This window comes from Sinohyriopsis cumingii, unplaced genomic scaffold, assembly GCF_028554795.1.
Source record: "Sinohyriopsis cumingii isolate HCF-2022 unplaced genomic scaffold, ASM2855479v2 utg001699l, whole genome shotgun sequence".
Lineage (NCBI taxonomy): Eukaryota > Metazoa > Mollusca > Bivalvia > Unionida > Unionidae > Sinohyriopsis > Sinohyriopsis cumingii.
The window spans coordinates 180,885-203,677 of record NW_028316035.1 but is presented as its reverse complement, the minus strand read 5'-3'; the positions used below and the strand labels follow the sequence as shown (position 1 = coordinate 203,677).

At 35.8% G+C, this 22,793-nt stretch overlaps 3 pseudogenes; all 3 read left to right on the top strand.

Annotated features, from left to right (window-relative positions):
• Positions 1-5,226: 5,226 nt before the first annotated feature.
• On the top strand, positions 5,227-6,734 carry LOC149771748 (MAP kinase-interacting serine/threonine-protein kinase 1 pseudogene; annotated as a pseudogene).
• Positions 6,735-12,901: 6,167 nt separating this feature from the next.
• Positions 12,902-14,410, top strand: LOC149771747 (MAP kinase-interacting serine/threonine-protein kinase 1 pseudogene; annotated as a pseudogene).
• A 6,176-nt stretch (positions 14,411-20,586) lies between these two features.
• On the top strand, positions 20,587-22,095 carry LOC149771746 (MAP kinase-interacting serine/threonine-protein kinase 1 pseudogene; annotated as a pseudogene).
• The last annotated feature ends 698 nt before the right edge of the window (positions 22,096-22,793 follow it).

Below are 22,793 nucleotides of genomic sequence, written 5' to 3'. Positions count from 1 at the left end.
AATCGAAACTCATTTGATACTTGGGAAATATATGTAGCTACTAAATTTCTGACTCACGCTTAAACAGATTTGTTCCGTTTAATTGGTAGTGTTGTGGTTTGAGCTGTGAAATAAGGATTCGGAAAATGTCCCCAAGGCATACGTGCTTAAAACAACACTTGACACAAGCGGCGACATGGATTAAGTCTGACAATAGGATAATCTGAAATGTTTGCACGATTCAAAGGAACTAACTGTTATGGCTAATTACATTGAATAAATAATTACATGTTTATTGGTGAGCCATTTACTAAATACCGTGCTTATGTGCTGATTATCTACTTGTGATTGATGCTATTCTTTTGTAGACATGATGAACAGAATATTGTTTACTTGTTCTTTTAAAAACTAAACTATCAGAGCTTTATTAAACAGACATGATATCGCTTTTGATGCTTTGAGGATGCAGACCGACAAAGAAGTTTTCTAAAAATCAGATTCACTCAAATGATTTTCGGCAGATAATTATCATTGCATACATATATTTAAGTATAGTTTGTCTTTCCACACAACAATGTTTGCATGCAGTGCTACGGGTGAGATATAGAAACCACCTGTAATTGGTAATTCTCACAAGCTCCGCTGCTTTAAGGACATTACACTTTTCATAAAGGGGTCCCAAACTGAGAGTTAAGGCTCAAAGTAGAACAAAAGTTTGGAGTAAAAGTTTTGAAGGAAAGGAATGACCACCGTCTGGGGCTTTCCTTCAGTATTTACATGAGTTAGGCTGCTGTACATGTCGGAGGACGCCAGGAGGGTGCCTCTTTTTACATACATTATGGGATTTGGTATCAAATCATGGTATAGATGATGCCATCAGTTTCGTAACTGTAGCAGGTGTGGTACCACGGGCCTTCCACCAACGGATTGTCCATAACCGGTACAACAACAAGAAAACATGCCTCAAAACTCAGTAATGATTGATGAAATGGCCTATGATCGTCAGAGGGTTCCAGATCCTGGGGGAGAGATGGAACAGATCTCAGGAAACCCACCCCACTGAAATGCCGCAACATCGAACCAGGTCATACTGGGTATGCAGTGCGAAATTGAGGTTGGAAGCTCAAACGGTCCTAAAACTTCTCAATCCACGTCCACATAATGGACTAGTTATACAAATACGAGTGCACGTGAGAAGAAGGGGGCAAAGGGTAAAAAAGGAAAACAACAAAGCAAACGAAACACAAAAACCTACCACCCCATATTTATTTATGGAAGAACCAAGTTTCTAGCATAAAACAAATCCGCTCATCGAGTCTAAAATGATAGTGAGCGAGAGTGAGGAGGTTGAGAGCCCTCAACACACAAATTTTCCACTGTCAATTTTACTATATGTTATTGCAATTGAAACATTATATAAGAATATTGAAAATAATAGCAATTAATTGGAAATTGGCGGGCAAATGACCCAGGAGCTCCCCCAAATTGAATCAAACAACAAGTGAAGGCTTTAGGAATATTTTATGGAAAGAATTTAGACGAACTTAATTACAACCAAATATTAAAGAAAGTTGAGGAACAGATAGAAATTTGGTCATAGGTTCTCTAAACCTAATGGAATTCTTACAAGCCTATAAGACCTACATTTATTGCCAAATTGATTATGTAACACAAAAATAGATTTGATAGAACCAATGATAAACATTCTTTTCTTTTCATGAAATCCTTATTTAATATGTACATGTTGAAATGTGCAAGTGACACAGATACTCCTATATGCACCCATATTAGACATATCCGCTCACCCGTACCCTCATATACACACACATACTTACACACACACACACACTTACTGCTCATACATACGTTGTAAAACGCTGATACTAATTTTACATAATACGTAAGTTTCTAGCTAACGTATAGGCGAGGAATTTATAAATAATAAATTATTTTACGTCTACTTATCAATTAACATAATAACTTTACATAGAATTTAAAACAAATGAAATTACTATTCAAGTTTTAAATTTAGAGATATAGTATTGATTGAAATACAAAGTGTATACAAAATTGTATAAGCGTGAAAGGTCATGTTAAAAGGATAGACAAGGTAAAGTACAGAAAAAGCTCGTGCGAAAAGAAGAGATAGTGTTAACACGTGCGGCTTGGGGTATTCTTGAATTAACGTGTTGACCGGTAAACGTGGGTTGAAACATGCAGGCAAAAAGACGGTGTACTAAAGAATCAGGAGATTAGAAAAGGATACATAATTGGATATATTTAAAGAAAAAGGTAAGTAGTGAGTATTATTCTAGACTTATGCCACTTACTATTTAACAAATTTAAAGAGAACATAATAACCCAGCTAGACACCATTTGTCAATAAAGTGAAGAAGGTTAAGTCTGGAAATGTCAGCTCTGATTCTACATTTTAGGCAAGAGAGAAAGAAGAATAGCAAGGTGTTACTGGTTACCACTTCTTTATGATAATATGCATGGATACATTTAATCCATATAGCATATTTGTATCCAGCGCATAATAAAAGCCACAAGTCCGCGATTTCAGGTTCCGGAAACAAGGCCCCATAGAAGAAACTTAGGATAAGACCAAATTTAAGGAATGTAAAAAGTACCGAAGGAGTTTCGAGAGTTTTTTTCAGCCATTTAATTATGAGCTGTTGTAAAGCGAGTATTAAATTGCATTCGAAAATTAAATGGTCAGTGATTTCAGTCCCACCGCAAAAAAAAGTGCATAACTTGAATTAGGGAATATTTTTAAAAAATATGTGTTTTACAGGTAAAATGTCGTGTATGATTTTAAAACACACATATCTAGTGATGGTGTATAGGAATTTATTTTGCAGGTGTTTTTTGTTGTTGAAATATTGGGGGAGTTTAAGTCATATAATTTGGTTATTTTGGGTTCAAGAAGGTGACTTTGTAGTTGTCGTTGATATAATATTTTTGTAGGGTCTTAACCAAAACTGAGACCAGGATTATTTTATGAATTGAGATTGAAATATAAATTATTCTGTTTATATGGATCCGTAGAATACGTTATATCCAACGGGATCTTCTTATATAAACCGCAAAATGAAGTGGGACTGGGACTATGCTATTTGCATCACAAACACACAATATATATTTTAAGTAGAATAAGGCACAGTTGTTCGTTACGAAGAAAACTTAGGAGTATCCGTCATTGAATCAGGGTATGAATGTTCAATCCTGGAACAATATAATACAAGAAAAAGACACGAGTTCGCACCTATCGGTAGTTCCAACCATGCTAGTTTATCTTAATTGCGTCTGCTAATTTCCACCTTCAGCCAGTGGTAATCAAGAATAGTTCAATTTTCAAAACTGCTCGGCACACTTCGTTCAGTATGAGACATCTTGGAGAAAATTCAATAATTGTTCGCCGATTTTGACGTTTGGACAACTAATGGCAGGCAGTACCGTTTGCATTCGAATAGTCTTGGATTTCACCAGTGAACGAAAGGTAAGATCCGAACAACATCGAGTGCGCAGTTTTTCGGATCTTACCTTTCGGTCAATCGTGAAAAATGAACTCTTCTTGATTACGACTGGCTTACGTTGGAGATTAGCAGACGCTATTAGGATAAACTAACAGAGTCGGACCTACCGAGCGGTGGGGACTCGTGTCTTCCCTTGTGTTATATTGTTACAGGTTAGAAGCGTCATCCTTTGATTCATGGACGAATACTCCTAATTTTCACTGTAACGAACCCCTTTAGAATAAGGCACTTTACAGATAATACCCAGTATACCTGGGAGGCCGTATACATTTATTTGTACCGATACCTATGTAAGCACAATCGGAGACTAGTAATCGGAATCTATATTGGGATGGAATACGGAAGAGATGGGAAGCTATCTCGTCTGCTTTTAACAAAGCGTGATGTTTATTCACCTACATGACGTTTGGATCACTGGCGAGATGGCCTTTAAAAAACATAGTATACGTATGATTCCGCCTTGCCATTTGTATGGTCAATACACTGATTCTAAATCCACACAATACTGCGTTGTCCGCAAACAGCAACTGACCGTTATAGAATTACTGGTGCAATAAGGGATACATTTTTGGGCATTGACGCAAAATAACCTCTAAATTACAAATGAGATTAATGACAGCAATATATATAAATAAAGTTTTAGTTGATTATGTAACATCAATGATGAAAGCCAAACGATTAGATATGTTTTAAGGTGCACAAGAGTACTTCATTTATATAGTTTTTCTCATACCATGAAACAAATTGATCATCTTTGGACCGCGTGCTTTGTCTGACGAAACAGGGTTAATGGGAGCGTTAAATAAAAAAGAAAGACCTCTAATTCATACGATCATCGAAATTATATCAAGCGCATGTGAAATTGTTTGTTCTCATATACTTGTATAAAAAGTTTTAATTTATCTTGAATAAGTTTTTGTTTATTATTAAAATAAAAATCGTATGACTATAAGCTAGATACATAGTATTATTCAGTGAAAGACAACCCCTGGACGCTGCTGGAGTCCCGACAATACTTTAGTATGAAAGCCTTGAGTTTGCAATGGTTACAAGGAAAGAAAAAGGACGTTATAAATTTATGGAAGCCCGTGCATATGAATTACCTTGAACCATTTTTGAAGTTGTTTGCAGAAATGCATTTTAGATACCACATCGGTTACCATTAGCGATGCCATTTGAAAATAACTATAGTCTACTTTCAATACTATTTATTGAAGGAAAATAAACATCTTCATATATAACTTAAAGACTGCGATGTTTTCGGATTTTGTACAACCAAAAAGCTTGTTAAAAGTTGTTTTGAATTTGACAAAGAGAGAGAAAGAAAGAGATTTTAGAAGTATTTTTGAAATTGAATATTAGACAGAAACATTATTTCATTGCATAGACTAGCCAGGCGATCATCTATGTTGAATCAATGATAGATGGTACATGTTACTAACAGAAATATAAGATTTAAAAGAATTTCTTTATGAAAATATTTTCTCATAAAATAAGAAAACATCGATCAATTATGTTTTTGGCAAATGACTATTCGTGATAGCACTGTAAAGAAATAAATATCAACTAAAAGCTTGTTAAACAAATTTCTTGTTTTCGTTTGTTCTAGTAATTGTTTCCACTTTATAACTGTGATATGTACTCTTCCATTCCAAGGTGTGAATCAATCATCACAGCGAGGCCAGAGGAACTTCCGTGAGTGCCTAATTAAGTGCTTACTCAGTGTCAGTAGGGGATTTATCTGAATACTGTTGAATTTTAGTCGCATCGACAGGATGACACGAGCCAATCAGGAAGCTAATTGTCACCAACCGATCACATATATAAAAGGTGCTGACATTACGGTACTTTAAACAGACTGAATATGGAGATGGATAACGATTTTAGGGACATGGAAAGCCATAATTTACGGGATGCAGAAAAAAACGCAAGTTTAAATCGTAATACACCAAGACTCCGAAAGAAGACAAAAAGGGCAGCTGATATTCCTGTTACAAAATTTCATGATTTGTACAGACCAACAGGAGAAATCTTAGGAAATGGTGCTATTGATTCAGTGCAGACATTTATAAATATTTCCAACAGCAAAGAATATGCTGTAAAGATCATTAAAAACAACACGATCCGATCCAGCAGCAAAGTCTTCAAAGAAATAGAAATATACAACTTATGTCAAGGTCAGGAGAACATCTTACAGCTTTATGAATACTTTGAAGAAGAAGGTCGATTTTATTTGGTCTTTGACAAGATGTTGGGAGGAACCTTGTTTGACAATATTGAGAGAAGGGGTCATCTGACTGAGACAGAAGCCAGTTTAATAGTGAAATGCATCACACGAGCCTTGGATTTCCTCCACAATAAAGGAATAGTCCACAGGGATCTAAAGCTAGAAAACATATTGTGTGAAAAGAAAGAAATATTCCCAATACGAATATGTGATTTTGACTTGGCAAGTGGTGTGCCTGTTGAAAGCCAGAAGGATATGTGTACCACGCCAGATCTCCTGACGCCAGTCGGCACAGCAGATTATATGGCTCCTGAAGTTGTTGAAGTTTGGCTTGGTGAATCCTTATCCTATGACAAGAAATGTGATCTCTGGAGCCTGGGAATAATCATGTACATCACGCTGTGCGGTTACCATCCATTTTATGGCGACTGTGGAGGTGGTTGTGGGTGGAACAGTGATGTGATGTGTCGGGACTGCCAGGACATGTTTTCAGCAGCATCAAAAATGATGATTATGAGTTTCCAGAAAACGATTGGAGTGTAATCTCAGACAGTGCCAAAGACCTCATTCGTCACTTGCTGGTGCGAGATCCACGCAAGCGTTATTCTACCGAGCAGGTCTTGAACCACCCCTGGGTATCTTGCCCACCGGCTGCTACTGCTCTTGCTGCACCAACAATGCTTTCTAGGAATAGCAGTACCAAGGATTTGGAGCCATTTGCTGAGACTGCTATTTCAATCAACCGCATGCTGCAGCAGCATCTAATTATTCACAAGCTGCCAAGTTATGCTTATAATGACGAAAATGAGGGAAAAGAAAACGATGAAATCAATTCTGAAGAAATTGTAGTACCACCATTGAAATTGTCCCCATCTGCTTCCAGCTTGACAAAACATCGGTCAAGTTTGGTGGCCGGAACCAATGTTCGTTCAACAGAATTCGATAGTGGCTGTACACTGTCGGGCATCAGTCATTCACAGGACGAATAGTTATTTAGTGATATTTTCATCTGAATAACTTTTATTTTGAAAATAATTACAAACACGTGACTAACTTTGCTACATCAAGTTTGCTATAAGGATTGATTGTTCAAAATATGCTGCCTTTGATGCAAAGTTTAGGATTTGTTCTGATTTTCATCAATCCAGATTGTCTTGTTTCGAAGAGTACATTTTAAGAGTGGGTGGGTGGGATTAAACAACCTAAAGAGTTTTCATCTCTTATAATGTAGATAAAGCAAATTGTCCGGAGTATATATGTGCATATATCACTTTCGTTGAATTGTTGCTAAAATGTAATTGACTTTTATTCTGTAAAATGCTGATTGTTGTAATAAAATACGACTGAATTTTATATGATCGTTAATACCAATTCATGGTTCTGAATGTCTTTGAAAGGAGAGATTATTCAGTATTTGTGTTAATAATCAACGAGTGCTTTGATTTTATAATTGTGCTGTTATTCATGAATGAGGTTGGTGGAATGTAAAATGTTCTCTGATGCTTAAAATGACGTGTCAAAATAGTGATATTTTATATCTAAAGTGCCAGTATATCACCAGGTGTTAATATGTAAATCTTACTCAGTTTGATTTCTAATATTTCTTCATTAACTAAATTCATACTAGCATCTTGATTTTTTCTTCAGTGTATTTCGCAATTATATTTCATTCTCATTTATCGGACACTTGTAAGTTATAACAAATAGATATATTGGAGAATTGCATTTTTTAATAAAAAGTCCCATTTCTATGAAATATTGTTTTCCTTTGTGAAATTAAATTTTGTATTAGATGTGATTTGTAATTTTCAATAATCTCTCTCTCTCTCTGTCTATCTATCTATCAGAAAAATTATATTAGAAGAAACGAAACAACTCAGCTATGTACACATGTACAAATTTCTACCCCAAATTTCAATTTTTAGTTTTAACATACCCAATAAATCAAAACTCATTTGATACTTGGGAAATATATGTAGCTACTAAATTTCTGACTCACGCTTAAACAGATTTGTTCCGTTTAATTGGTAGTGTTGTGGTTTGAGCTGTGAAATAAGGATTCGGAAAATGTCCCCAAGGCATACGTGCTTAAAACAACACTTGACACAAGCGGCGACATGGATTAAGTCTGACAATAGGATAATCTGAAATGTTTGCACGATTCAAAGGAACTAACTGTTATGGCTAATTACATTGAATAAATAATTACATGTTTATTGGTGAGCCATTTGCTTATGTGCTGATTATCTATTTGTGATTGATGCTATTCTTTTGTAGACATGATGAACAGAATATTGTTTACTTGTTCTTTTAAAAACTAAACTATCAGAGCTTTATTAAACAGACATGATATCGCTTTTGATGCTTTGAGGATGCAGACCGACAAAGAAGTTTTCTAAAAATCAGATTCACTCAAATGATCTTCGGCAGATAATTATCATTGCATACATATATTTAAGTATAGTTTGTCTTTCCACACAACAATGTTTGCATGCAGTGCTACGGGTGAGATATAGAAACCACCTGTAATTGGTAATTCTCACAAGCTCCGCTGCTTTAAGGACATTACACTTTTCATAAAGGGGTCCCAAACTGAGAGTTAAGGTTCAAAGTAGAACAAAAGTTTGGAGTAAAAGTTTTGCAGGAAAGGAATGACCACCGTCTGGGGCTTTCCTTCAGTATTTACATGAGTTAGGCTGCTGTACATGTCCGAGGACGCCAGGAGGGTGCCTCTTTTTACATACATTATGGGATTTGGTATCAAATCATGGTATAGATGATGCCATCAGTTTCGTAACTGTAGCAGGTGTGGTACCACGGGCCTTCCACCAACGGATTGTCCATAACCGGTACAACAACAAGAAAACATGCCTCAAAACTCAGTAATGATTGATGAAATGGCCTATGATCGTCAGAGGGTTCCAGATCCTGGGGGAGAGATGGAACAGATCTCAGGAAACCCACCCCACTGAAATGCCGCAACATCGAACCAGGGCATACTGGGTATGCAGTGCGAAATTGAGGTTGGAAGCTCAAACGGCCCTAAAACTTCTCAATCCACGTCCACATAATGGACTAGTTATACAAATACGAGTGCACGTGAGAAGAAGGGGGCAAAGGGTAAAAAAGGAAAACAACAAAGCAAACGAAACACAAAAACCTACCACCCCATATTTATTTATGGAAGAACCAAGTTTCTAGCATAAAACAAATCCGCTCATCGAGTCTAAAATGATAGTGAGCGAGAGTGAGGAGGTTGAGAGCCCTCAACACACAAATTTTCCACTGTCAATTTTACTATATGTTATTGCAATTGAAACATTATATAAGAATATTGAAAATAATAGCAATTAATTGGAAATTGGCGGGCAAATGACCCAGGAGCTCCCCCAAATTGAATCAAACAACAAGTGAAGGCTTTAGGAATATTTTATGGAAAGAATTTAGACGAACTTAATTACAACCAAATATTAAAGAAAGTTGAGGAACAGATAGAAATTTGGTCATAGGTTCTCTAAACCTAATGGAATTCTTACAAGCCTATAAGACCTACATTTATTGCCAAATTGATTATGTAACACAAAAATAGATTTGATAGAACCAATGATAAACATTCTTTTCTTTTCATGAAATCCTTATTTAATATGTACATGTTGAAATGTGCAAGTGACACAGATACTCCTATATGCACCCATATTAGACATATCCGCTCACCCGTACCCTCATATACACACACATACTTACACACACACACACACACTTACTGCTCATACATACGTTGTAAAACGCTGATACTAATTTTACATAATACGTAAGTTTCTAGCTAACGTATAGGCGAGGAATTTATAATAATAAATTATTTTACGTCTACTTATCAATTAACATAATAACTTTACATAGAATTTAAAACAAATGAAATTACTATTCAAGTTTTAAATTTAGAGATATAGTATTGATTGAAATACAAAGTGTATACAAAATTGTATAAGCGTGAAAGGTCATGTTAAAAGGATAGACAAGGTAAAGTACAGAAAAAGCTCGTGCGAAAAGAAGAGATAGTGTTAACACGTGCGGCTTGGGGTATTCTTGAATTAACGTGTTGACCGGTAAACGTGGGTTGAAACATGCAGGCAAAAAGACGGTGTACTAAAGAATCAGGAGATTAGAAAAGGATACATAATTGGATATATTTAAAGAAAAAGGTAAGTAGTGAGTATTATTCTAGACTTATGCCACTTACTATTTAACAAATTTAAAGAGAACATAATAACCCAGCTAGACACCATTTGTCAATAAAGTGAAGAAGGTTAAGTCTGGAAATGTCAGCTCTGATTCTACATTTTAGGCAAGAGAGAAAGAAGAATAGCAAGGTGTTACTGGTTACCACTTCTTTATGATAATATGCATGGATACATTTAATCCATATAGCATATTTGTATCCAGCGCATAATAAAAGCCACAAGTCCGCGATTTCAGGTTCCGGAAACAAGGCCCCATAGAAGAAACTTAGGATAAGACCAAATTTAAGGAATGTAAAAAGTACCGAAGGAGTTTCGAGAGTTTTTTTCAGCCATTTAATTATGAGCTGTTGTAAAGCGAGTATTAAATTGCATTCGAAAATTAAATGGTCAGTGATTTCAGTCCCACCGCAAAAAAAAGTGCATAACTTGAATTAGGGAATATTTTTAAAAAATATGTGTTTTACAGGTAAAATGTCGTGTATGATTTTAAAACACACATATCTAGTGATGGTGTATAGGAATTTATTTTGCAGGTGTTTTTTGTTGTTGAAATATTGGGGGAGTTTAAGTCATATAATTTGGTTATTTTGGGTTCAAGAAGGTGACTTTGTAGTTGTCGTTGATATAATATTTTTGTAGGGTCTTAACCAAAACTGAGACCAGGATTATTTTATGAATTGAGATTGAAATATAAATTATAATGTTTATATGGATCCGTAGAATACGTTATATCCAACGGGATCTTCTTATATAAACCGCAAAATGAAGTGGGACTGGGACTATGCTATTTGCATCACAAACACACAATATATATTTTAAGTAGAATAAGGCACAGTTGTTCGTTACGAAGAAAACTTAGGAGTATCCGTCATTGAATCAGGGTATGAATGTTCAATCCTGTAACAATATAATACAAGAAAAAGACACGAGTTCGCACCTATCGGTAGTTCCAACCATGCTAGTTTATCTTAATTGCGTCTGCTAATTTCCACCTTCAGCCAGTGGTAATCAAGAATAGTTCAATTTTCAAAACTGCTCGGCACACTTCGTTCAGTATGAGACATCTTGGAGAAAATTCAATAATTGTTCGCCGATTTTGACGTTTGGACAACTAATGGCAGGCAGTGCCGTTTGCATTCGAATAGTCTTGGATTTCACCAGTGAACGAAAGGTAAGATCCGAACAACATCGAGTGCGCAGTTTTTCGGATCTTACCTTTCGGTCAATCGTGAAAAATGAACTCTTCTTGATTACGACTGGCTTACGTTGGAGATTAGCAGACGCTATTAGGATAAACTAACAGAGTCGGACCTACCGAGCGGTGGGGACTCGTGTCTTCCCTTGTGTTATATTGTTACAGGTTAGAAGCGTCATCCTTTGATTCATGGACGAATACTCCTAATTTTCACTGTAACGAACCCCTTTAGAATAAGGCACTTTACAGATAATACCCAGTATACCTGGGAGGCCGTATACATTTATTTGTACCGATACCTATGTAAGCACAATCGGAGACTAGTAATCGGAATCTATATTGGGATGGAATACGGAAGAGATGGGAAGCTATCTCGTCTGCTTTTAACAAAGCGTGATGTTTATTCACCTACATGACGTTTGGATCACTGGCGAGATGGCCTTTAAAAACATAGTATACGTATTATTCCGCCTTGCCATTTGTATGGTCAATACACTGATTCTAAATCCACACAATACTGCGTTGTCCGCAAACAGCAACTGACCGTTATAGAATTACTGGTGCAATAAGGGATACATTTTTGGGCATTGACGCAAAATAACCTCTAAATTACAAATGAGATTAATGACAGCAATATATATAAATAAAGTTTTAGTTGATTATGTAACATCAATGATGAAAGCCAAACGATTAGATATGTTTTAAGGTGCACAAGAGTACTTCATTTATATATTTTTTCTCATACCATGAAACAAATTGATCATCTTTGGACCGCGTGCTTTGTCTGACGAAACAGGGTTAATGGGAGCGTTAAATAAAAAAGAAAGACCTCTAATTCATACGATCATCGAAATTATATCAAGCGCATGTGAAATTGTTTGTTCTCATATACTTGTATAAAAAGTTTTAATTTATCTTGAATAAGTTTTTGTTTATTATTAAAATAAAAATCGTATGACTATAAGCTAGATACATAGTATTATTCAGTGAAAGACAACCCCTGGACGCTGCTGGAGTCCCGACAATACTTTTGTATGAAAGCCTTGAGTTTGCAATGGTTACAAGGAAGAAAAAAGGACGTTATAAATTTATGGAAGCCCGTGCATATCAATTATCTTGAACCATTTTTCAAGTTGTTTGCAGAAATGCATTTTAGATACCACATCGGTTACCATTAGCGATGCCATTTGAAAATAACTATAGTCTACTTTCAATACTATTTATTGAAGGAAAATAAACATCTTCATATATAACTTAAAGACTGCGATGTTTTCGGATTTTGTACAACCAAAAGGCTTGTTAAAAGTTGTTTTGAATTTGACAAAGAGAGAGAAAGAAAGAGATTTTAGAAGTATTTTTGAAATTGAATATTAGACAGAAACATTATTTCATTGCATAGACTAGCCAGGCGATCATCTATGTTGAATCAATGATAGATGGTACATGTTACTAACAGAAATATAAGATTTAAAAGAATTTCTTTATGAAAATATTTTCTCATAAAATAAGAAAACATCGATCAATTATGTTTTTGGCAAATGACTATTCGTGATAGCACTGTAAAGAAATAAATATCAACTAAAAGCTTGTTAAACAAATTTCTTGTTTTCGTTTGTTCTAGTAATTGTTTCCACTTTATAACTGTGATATGTACTCTTCCATTCCAAGGTGTGAATCAATCATCACAGCGAGGCCAGAGGAACTTCCGTGAGTGCCTAATTAAGTGCTTACTCAGTGTCAGTAGGGGATTTATCTGAATACTGTTGAATTTTAGTCGCATCGACAGGATGACACGAGCCAATCAGGAAGCTAATTGTCACCAACCGATCACATATATAAAAGGTGCTGACATTACGGTACTTTAAACAGACTGAATATGGAGATGGATAACGATTTTAGGGACATGGAAAGCCATAATTTACGGGATGCAGAAAAAAACGCAAGTTTAAATCGTAATACACCAAGACTCCGAAAGAAGACAAAAAGGGCAGCTGATATTCCTGTTACAAAATTTCATGATTTGTACAGACCAACAGGAGAAATCTTAGGAAATGGTGCTATTGATTCAGTGCAGACATTTATAAATATTTCCAACAGCAAAGAATATGCTGTAAAGATCATTAAAAACAACACGATCCGATCCAGCAGCAAAGTCTTCAAAGAAATAGAAATATACAACTTATGTCAAGGTCAGGAGAACATCTTACAGCTTTATGAATACTTTGAAGAAGAAGGTCGATTTTATTTGGTCTTTGACAAGATGTTGGGAGGAACCTTGTTTGACAATATTGAGAGAAGGGGTCATCTGACTGAGACAGAAGCCAGTTTAATAGTGAAATGCATCACACGAGCCTTGGATTTCCTCCACAATAAAGGAATAGTCCACAGGGATCTAAAGCTAGAAAACATATTGTGTGAAAAGAAAGAAATATTCCCAATACGAATATGTGATTTTGACTTGGCAAGTGGTGTGCCTGTTGAAAGCCAGAAGGATATGTGTACCACGCCAGATCTCCTGACGCCAGTCGGCACAGCAGATTATATGGCTCCTGAAGTTGTTGAAGTTTGGCTTGGTGAATCCTTATCCTATGACAAGAAATGTGATCTCTGGAGCCTGGGAATAATCATGTACATCACGCTGTGCGGTTACCATCCATTTTATGGCGACTGTGGAGGTGGTTGTGGGTGGAACAGTGATGTGATGTGTCGGGACTGCCAGGACATGCTTTTCAGCAGCATCAAAAATGATGATTATGAGTTTCCAGAAAACGATTGGAGTGTAATCTCAGACAGTGCCAAAGACCTCATTCGTCACTTGCTGGTGCGAGATCCACGCAAGCGTTATTCTACCGAGCAGGTCTTGAACCACCCCTGGGTATCTTGCCCACCGGCTGCTACTGCTCTTGCTGCACCAACAATGCTTTCTAGGAATAGCAGTACCAAGGATTTGGAGCCATTTGCTGAGACTGCTATTTCAATCAACCGCATGCTGCAGCAGCATCTAATTATTCACAAGCCGCCAAGTTATGCTTATAATGACGAAAATGAGGGAAAAGAAAACGATGAAATCAATTCTGAAGAAATTGTAGTACCACCATTGAAATTGTCCCCATCTGCTTCCAGCTTGACAAAACATCGGTCAAGTTTGGTGGCCGGAACCAATGTTCGTTCAACAGAATTCGATAGTGGCTGTACACTGCCGGGCATCAGTCATTCACAGGACGAATAGTTATTTAGTGATATTTTCATCTGAATAACTTTTATTTTGAAAATAATTACAAACACGTGACTAACTTTGCTACATCAAGTTTACGATAAGGACTGTTTGTTCAAAATATGCTGCCTTTGATGAAAAGTTTAGGATTTGTTCTGATTTTCATCAATCCAGATTGTCTTGTTTCGAAGAGTACATTTTAAGAGTGGGTGGGTGGGATTATACAACCTAAAGAGTTTTCATCTCTTATAATGTAGATGAAACAAATTGTCCGGAGTATATATGTGCATATATCACTTTCGTTGAATTGTTGCTAAAATGTAATTGACTTTTATTCTGTAAAATGCTGATTGTTGTAATAAAATACGACTGAATTTTATATGATCGTTAATACCAATTCATGGTTCTGAATGTCTTTGAAAGGAGAGATTATTCAGTATTTGTGTTAATAATCAACGAGTGCTTTGATTTTATAATTGTGCTGTTATTCATGAATGAGGTTGGTGGAATGTAAAATGTTCTCTGATGCTTAAAATGACGTGTCAAAATAGTGATATTTTATATCTAAAGTGCCAGTATATCACCAGGTGTTAATATGTAAATCTTACTCAGTTTGATTTCTAATATTTCTTCATTAACTAAATTCATACTAGCATCTTGATTTTTTCTTCAGTGTATTTCGCAATTATATTTCATTCTCATTTATCGGACACTTGTAAGTTATAACAAATAGATATTTGGAAAATTGCATTTTTTAATAAAAAGTCCCATTTCTATGAAATATTGTTTTCCTTTGTGAAATTAAATTTTGTATTAGATGTGATTTGTAATTTTCAATAATCTCTCTCTCTGTCTATCTATCTATCAGAAAAATTATATTAGAAGAAACGAAACAACTCAGCTATGTACACATGTACAAATTTCTACCCCAAATTTCAATTTTTAGTTTTAACATACCCAATAAATCGAAACTCATTTGATACTTGGGAAATATATGTAGCTACTAAATTTCTGACTCACGCTTAAACAGATTTGTTCCGTTTAATTGGTAGTGTTGTGGTTTGAGCTGTGAAATAAGGATTCGGAAAATGTCCCCAAGGCATACGTGCTTAAAACAACACTTGACACAAGCGGCGACATGGATTAAGTCTGACAATAGGATAATCTGAAATGTTTGCACGATTCAAAGGAACTAACTGTTATGGCTAATTACATTGAATAAATAATTACATGTTTATTGGTGAGCCATTTACTAAATACCGTGCTTATGTGCTGATTATCTACTTGTGATTGATGCTATTCTTTTGTAGACATGATGAACAGAATATTGTTTACTTGTTCTTTTAAAAACTAAACTATCAGAGCTTTATTAAACAGACATGATATCGCTTTTGATGCTTTGAGGATGCAGACCGACAAAGAAGTTTTCTAAAAATCAGATTCACTCAAATGATTTTCGGCAGATAATTATCATTGCATACATATATTTAAGTATAGTTTGTCTTTCCACACAACAATGTTTGCATGCAGTGCTACGGGTGAGATATAGAAACCACCTGTAATTGGTAATTCTCACAAGCTCCGCTGCTTTAAGGACATTACACTTTTCATAAAGGGGTCCCAAACTGAGAGTTAAGGCTCAAAGTAGAACAAAAGTTTGGAGTAAAAGTTTTGAAGGAAAGGAATGACCACCGTCTGGGGCTTTCCTTCAGTATTTACATGAGTTAGGCTGCTGTACATGTCGGAGGACGCCAGGAGGGTGCCTCTTTTTACATACATTATGGGATTTGGTATCAAATCATGGTATAGATGATGCCATCAGTTTCGTAACTGTAGCAGGTGTGGTACCACGGGCCTTCCACCAACGGATTGTCCATAACCGGTACAACAACAAGAAAACATGCCTCAAAACTCAGTAATGATTGATGAAATGGCCTATGATCGTCAGAGGGTTCCAGATCCTGGGGGAGAGATGGAACAGATCTCAGGAAACCCACCCCACTGAAATGCCGCAACATCGAACCAGGTCATACTGGGTATGCAGTGCGAAATTGAGGTTGGAAGCTCAAACGGTCCTAAAACTTCTCAATCCACGTCCACATAATGGACTAGTTATACAAATACGAGTGCACGTGAGAAGAAGGGGGCAAAGGGTAAAAAAGGAAAACAACAAAGCAAACGAAACACAAAAACCTACCACCCCATATTTATTTATGGAAGAACCAAGTTTCTAGCATAAAACAAATCCGCTCATCGAGTCTAAAATGATAGTGAGCGAGAGTGAGGAGGTTGAGAGCCCTCAACACACAAATTTTCCTCTGTCAATTTTACTATATGTTATTGCAATTGAAACATTATATAAGAATATTGAAAATAATAGCAATTAATTGGAAATTGGCGGGCAAATGACCCAGGAGCTCCCCCAAATTGAATCAAACAACAAGTGAAAGCTTTAGGAATATTTTATGGAAAGAATTTAGACGAACTTAATTACAACCAAATATTAAAGAAAGTTGAGGAACAGATAGAAATTTGGTCATAGGTTCTCTAAACCTAATGGAATTCTTACAAGCCTATAAGACCTACATTTATTGCCAAATTGATTATGTAACACAAAAATAGATTTGATAGAACCAATGATAAACATTCTTTTCTTTTCATGAAATCCTTATTTAATATGTACATGTTGAAATGTGCAAGTGACACAGATACTCCTATATGCACCCATATTAGACATATCCGCTCACCCGTACCCTCATATACACACACATACTTACACACACACACACACACACACTTACTGCTCATACATACGTTGTAAAACGCTTATACTAATTTTACATAATACGTAAGTTTCTAGCTAACGTATAGGCGAGGAATTTATAATAATAAATTATTTTACGTCTACTTATCAATTAACATAATAACTTTACATAGAATTTAAAACAAATGAAATTACTATTCAAGTTTTAAATTTAGAGATATAGTATTGATTGAAATACAAAGTGTATACAAAATTGTATAAGCGTGAAAGGTCATGTTAAAAGGATAGACAAGGTAAAGTACAGAAAAAGCTCGTGCGAAAAGAAGAGATAGTGTTAACACGTGCGGCTTGGGGTATTCTTGAATTAACGTGTTGACCGGTAAACGTGGGTTGAAACATGCAGGCAAAAAGACGGTGTACTAAAGAATCAGGAGATTAGAAAAGGATACATAATTGGATATATTTAAAGAAAAAGGTAAGTAGTGAGTATTATTCTAGACTTATGCCACTTACTATTTAACAAATTTAAAGAGAACATAATAACCCAGCTAGACACCATTTGTCAATAAAGTGAAGAAGGTTAAGTCTGGAAATGTCAGCTCTGATTCTACATTTTAGGCAAGAGAGAAAGAAGAATAGCAAGGTGTTACTGGTTACCACTTCTTTATGATAATATGCATGGATACATTTAATCCATATAGCATATTTGTATCCAGCGCATAATAAAAGCCACAAGTCCGCGATTTCAGGTTCCGGAAACAAGGCCCCATAGAAGAAACTTAGGATAAGACCAAATTTAAGGAATGTAAAAAGTACCGAAGGAGTTTCGAGAGTTTTTTTCAGCCATTTAATTATGAGCTGTTGTAAAGTGAGTATTAAATTGCATTCGAAAATTAAATGGTCAGTGATTTCAGTCCCACCGCAAAAAAAAGTGCATAACTTGAATTAGGGAATATTTTTAAAAAATGTGTTTTACAGGTAAAATGTCGTGTATGATTTTAAAACACACATATCTAGTGATGGTGTATAGGAATTTATTTTGCAGGTGTTTCTTGTTGTTGAAATATTGGGGGAGTTTAAGTCATATAATTTGGTTATTTTGGGTTCAAGAAGGTGACTTTGTAGTTGTCGTTGATATAATATTTTTGTAGGGTCTTAACCAAAACTGAGACCAGGATTATTTTATGAATTGAGATTGAAATATAAATTATTCTGTTTATATGGATCCGTAGAATACGTTATATCCAACGGGATCTTCTTATATAAACCGCAAAATGAAGTGGGACTGGGACTATGCTATTTGCATCACAAACACACAATATATATTTTAAGTAGAATAAGGCACAGTTGTTCGTTACGAAGAAAACTTAGGAGTATCCGTCATTGAATCAGGGTATGAATGTTCAATCCTGTAGCAATATAATACAAGAAAAAGACACGAGTTCGCACCTATCGGTAGTTCCAACCATGCTAGTTTATCTTAATTGCGTCTGCTAATTTCCACCTTCAGCCAGTGGTAATCAAGAATAGTTCAATTTTCAAAACTGCTCGGCACACTTCGTTCAGTATGAGACATCTTGGAGAAAATTCAATAATTGTTCGCCGATTTTGACGTTTGGACAACTAATGGCAGGCAGTGCCGTTTGCATTCGAATAGTCTTGGATTTCACCAGTGAACGAAAGGTAAGATCCGAACAACATCGAGTGCGCAGTTTTTCGGATCTTACCTTTCGGTCAATCGTGAAAAATGAACTCTTCTTGATTACGACTGGCTTACGTTGGAGATTAGCAGACGCTATTAGGATAAACTAACAGAGTCGGACCTACCGAGCGGTGGGGACTCGTGTCTTCCCTTGTGTTATATTGTTACAGGTTAGAAGCGTCATCCTTTGATTCATGGACGAACACTCCTAATTTTCACTGTAACGAACCCCTTTAGAATAAGGCACTTTACAGATAATACCCAGTATACCTGGGAGGCCGTATACATTTATTTGTACCGATACCTATGTAAGCACAATCGGAGACTAGTAATCGGAATCTATATTGGGATGGAATACGGAAGAGATGGGAAGCTATCTCGTCTGCTTTTAACAAAGCGTGATGTTTATTCACCTACATGACGTTTGGATCACTGGCGAGATGGCCTTTAAAAACATAGTATACGTATTATTCCGCCTTGCCATTTGTATGGTCAATACACTGATTCTAAATCCACACAATACTGCGTTGTCCGCAAACAGCAACTGACCGTTATAGAATTACTGGTGCAATAAGGGATACATTTTTGGGCATTGACGCAAAATAACCTCTAAATTACAAATGAGATTAATGACAGCAATATATATAAATAAAGTTTTAGTTGATTATGTAACATCAATGATGAAAGCCAAACGATTAGATATGTTTTAAGGTGCACAAGAGTACTTCATTTATATATTTTTTCTCATACCATGAAACAAATTGATCATCTTTGGACCGCGTGCTTTGTCTGACGAAACAGGGTTAATGGGAGCGTTAAATAAAAAAGAAAGACCTCTAATTCATACGATCATCGAAATTATATCAAGCGCATGTGAAATTGTTTGTTCTCATATACTTGTATAAAAAGTTTTAATTTATCTTGAATAAGTTTTTGTTTATTATTAAAATAAAAATCGTATGACTATAAGCTAGATACATAGTATTATTCAGTGAAAGACAACCCCTGGACGCTGCTGGAGTCCCGACAATACTTTTGTATGAAAGCCTTGAGTTTGCAATGGTTACAAGGAAGAAAAAAGGACGTTATAAATTTATGGAAGCCCGTGCATATCAATTATCTTGAACCATTTTTCAAGTTGTTTGCAGAAATGCATTTTAGATACCACATCGGTTACCATTAGCGATGCCATTTGAAAATAACTATAGTCTACTTTCAATACTATTTATTGAAGGAAAATAAACATCTTCATATATAACTTAAAGACTGCGATGTGTTCGGATTTTGTACAACCAAAAGGCTTGTTAAAAGTTGTTTTGAATTTGACAAAGAGAGAGAAAGAAAGAGATTTTAGAAGTATTTTTGAAATTGAATATTAGACAGAAACATTATTTCATTGCATAGACTAGCCAGGCGATCATCTATGTTGAATCAATGATAGATGGTACATGTTACTAACAGAAATATAAGATTTAAAAGAATTTCTTTATGAAAATATTTTCTCATAAAATAAGAAAACATCGATCAATTATGTTTTTGGCAAATGACTATTCGTGATAGCACTGTAAAGAAATAAATATCAACTAAAAGCTTGTTAAACAAATTTCTTGTTTTCGTTTGTTCTAGTAATTGTTTCCACTTTATAACTGTGATATGTACTCTTCCATTCCAAGGTGTGAATCAATCATCACAGCGAGGCCAGAGGAACTTCCGTGAGTGCCTAATTAAGTGCTTACTCAGTGTCAGTAGGGGATTTATCTGAATACTGTTGAATTTTAGTCGCATCGACAGGATGACACGAGCCAATCAGGAAGCTAATTGTCACCAACCGATCACATATATAAAAGGTGCTGACATTACGGTACTTTAAACAGACTGAATATGGAGATGGATAACGATTTTAGGGACATGGAAAGCCATAATTTACGGGATGCAGAAAAAAACGCAAGTTTAAATCGTAATACACCAAGACTCCGAAAGAAGACAAAAAGGGCAGCTGATATTCCTGTTACAAAATTTCATGATTTGTACAGACCAACAGGAGAAATCTTAGGAAATGGTGCTATTGATTCAGTGCAGACATTTATAAATATTTCCAACAGCAAAGAATATGCTGTAAAGATCATTAAAAACAACACGATCCGATCCAGCAGCAAAGTCTTCAAAGAAATAGAAATATACAACTTATGTCAAGGTCAGGAGAACATCTTACAGCTTTATGAATACTTTGAAGAAGAAGGTCGATTTTATTTGGTCTTTGACAAGATGTTGGGAGGAACCTTGTTTGACAATATTGAGAGAAGGGGTCATCTGACTGAGACAGAAGCCAGTTTAATAGTGAAATGCATCACACGAGCCTTGGATTTCCTCCACAATAAAGGAATAGTCCACAGGGATCTAAAGCTAGAAAACATATTGTGTGAAAAGAAAGAAATATTCCCGATACGAATATGTGATTTTGACTTGGCAAGTGGTGTGCCTGTTGAAAGCCAGAAGGATATGTGTACCACGCCAGATCTCCTGACGCCAGTCGGCACAGCAGATTATATGGCTCCTGAAGTTGTTGAAGTTTGGCTTGGTGAATCCTTATCCTATGACAAGAAATGTGATCTCTGGAGCCTGGGAATAATCATGTACATCACGCTGTGCGGTTACCATCCATTTTATGGCGACTGTGGAGGTGGTTGTGGGTGGAACAGTGATGTGATGTGTCGGGACTGCCAGGACATGCTTTTCAGCAGCATCAAAAATGATGATTATGAGTTTCCAGAAAACGATTGGAGTGTAATCTCAGACAGTGCCAAAGACCTCATTCGTCACTTGCTGGTGCGAGATCCACGCAAGCGTTATTCTACCGAGCAGGTCTTGAACCACCCCTGGGTATCTTGCCCACCGGCTGCTACTGCTCTTGCTGCACCAACAATGCTTTCTAGGAATAGCAGTACCAAGGATTTGGAGCCATTTGCTGAGACTGCTATTTCAATCAACCGCATGCTGCAGCAGCATCTAATTATTCACAAGCCGCCAAGTTATGCTTATAATGACGAAAATGAGGGAAAAGAAAACGATGAAATCAATTCTGAAGAAATTGTAGTACCACCATTGAAATTGTCCCCATCTGCTTCCAGCTTGACAAAACATCGGTCAAGTTTGGTGGCCGGAACCAATGTTCGTTCAACAGAATTCGATAGTGGCTGTACACTGCCGGGCATCAGTCATTCACAGGACGAATAGTTATTTAGTGATATTTTCATCTGAATAACTTTTATTTTGAAAATAATTACAAACACGTGACTAACTTTGCTACATCAAGTTTACGATAAGGACTGTTTGTTCAAAATATGCTGCCTTTGATGAAAAGTTTAGGATTTGTTCTGATTTTCATCAATCCAGATTGTCTTGTTTCAAAGAGTACATTTTAAGAGTGGGTGGGTGGGATTATACAACCTAAAGAGTTTTCATCTCTTATAATGTAGATGAAACAAATTGTCCGGAGTATATATGTGCATATATCACTTTCGTTGAATTGTTGCTAAAATGTAATTGACTTTTATTCTGTAAAATGCTGATTGTTGTAATAAAATACGACTGAATTTTATATGATCGTTAATACCAATTCATGGTTCTGAATGTCTTTGAAAGGAGAGATTATTCAGTATTTGTGTTAATAATCAACGAGTGCTTTGATTTTATAATTGTGCTGTTATTCATGAATGAGGTTGGTGGAATGTAAAATGTTCTCTGATGCTTAAAATGACGTGTCAAAATAGTGATATTTTATATCTAAAGTGCCAGTATATCACCAGGTGTTAATATGTAAATCTTACTCAGTTTGATTTCTAATATTTCTTCATTAACTAAATTCATACTAGCATCTTGATTTTTTCTTCAGTGTATTTCGCAATTATATTTCATTCTCATTTATCGGACAC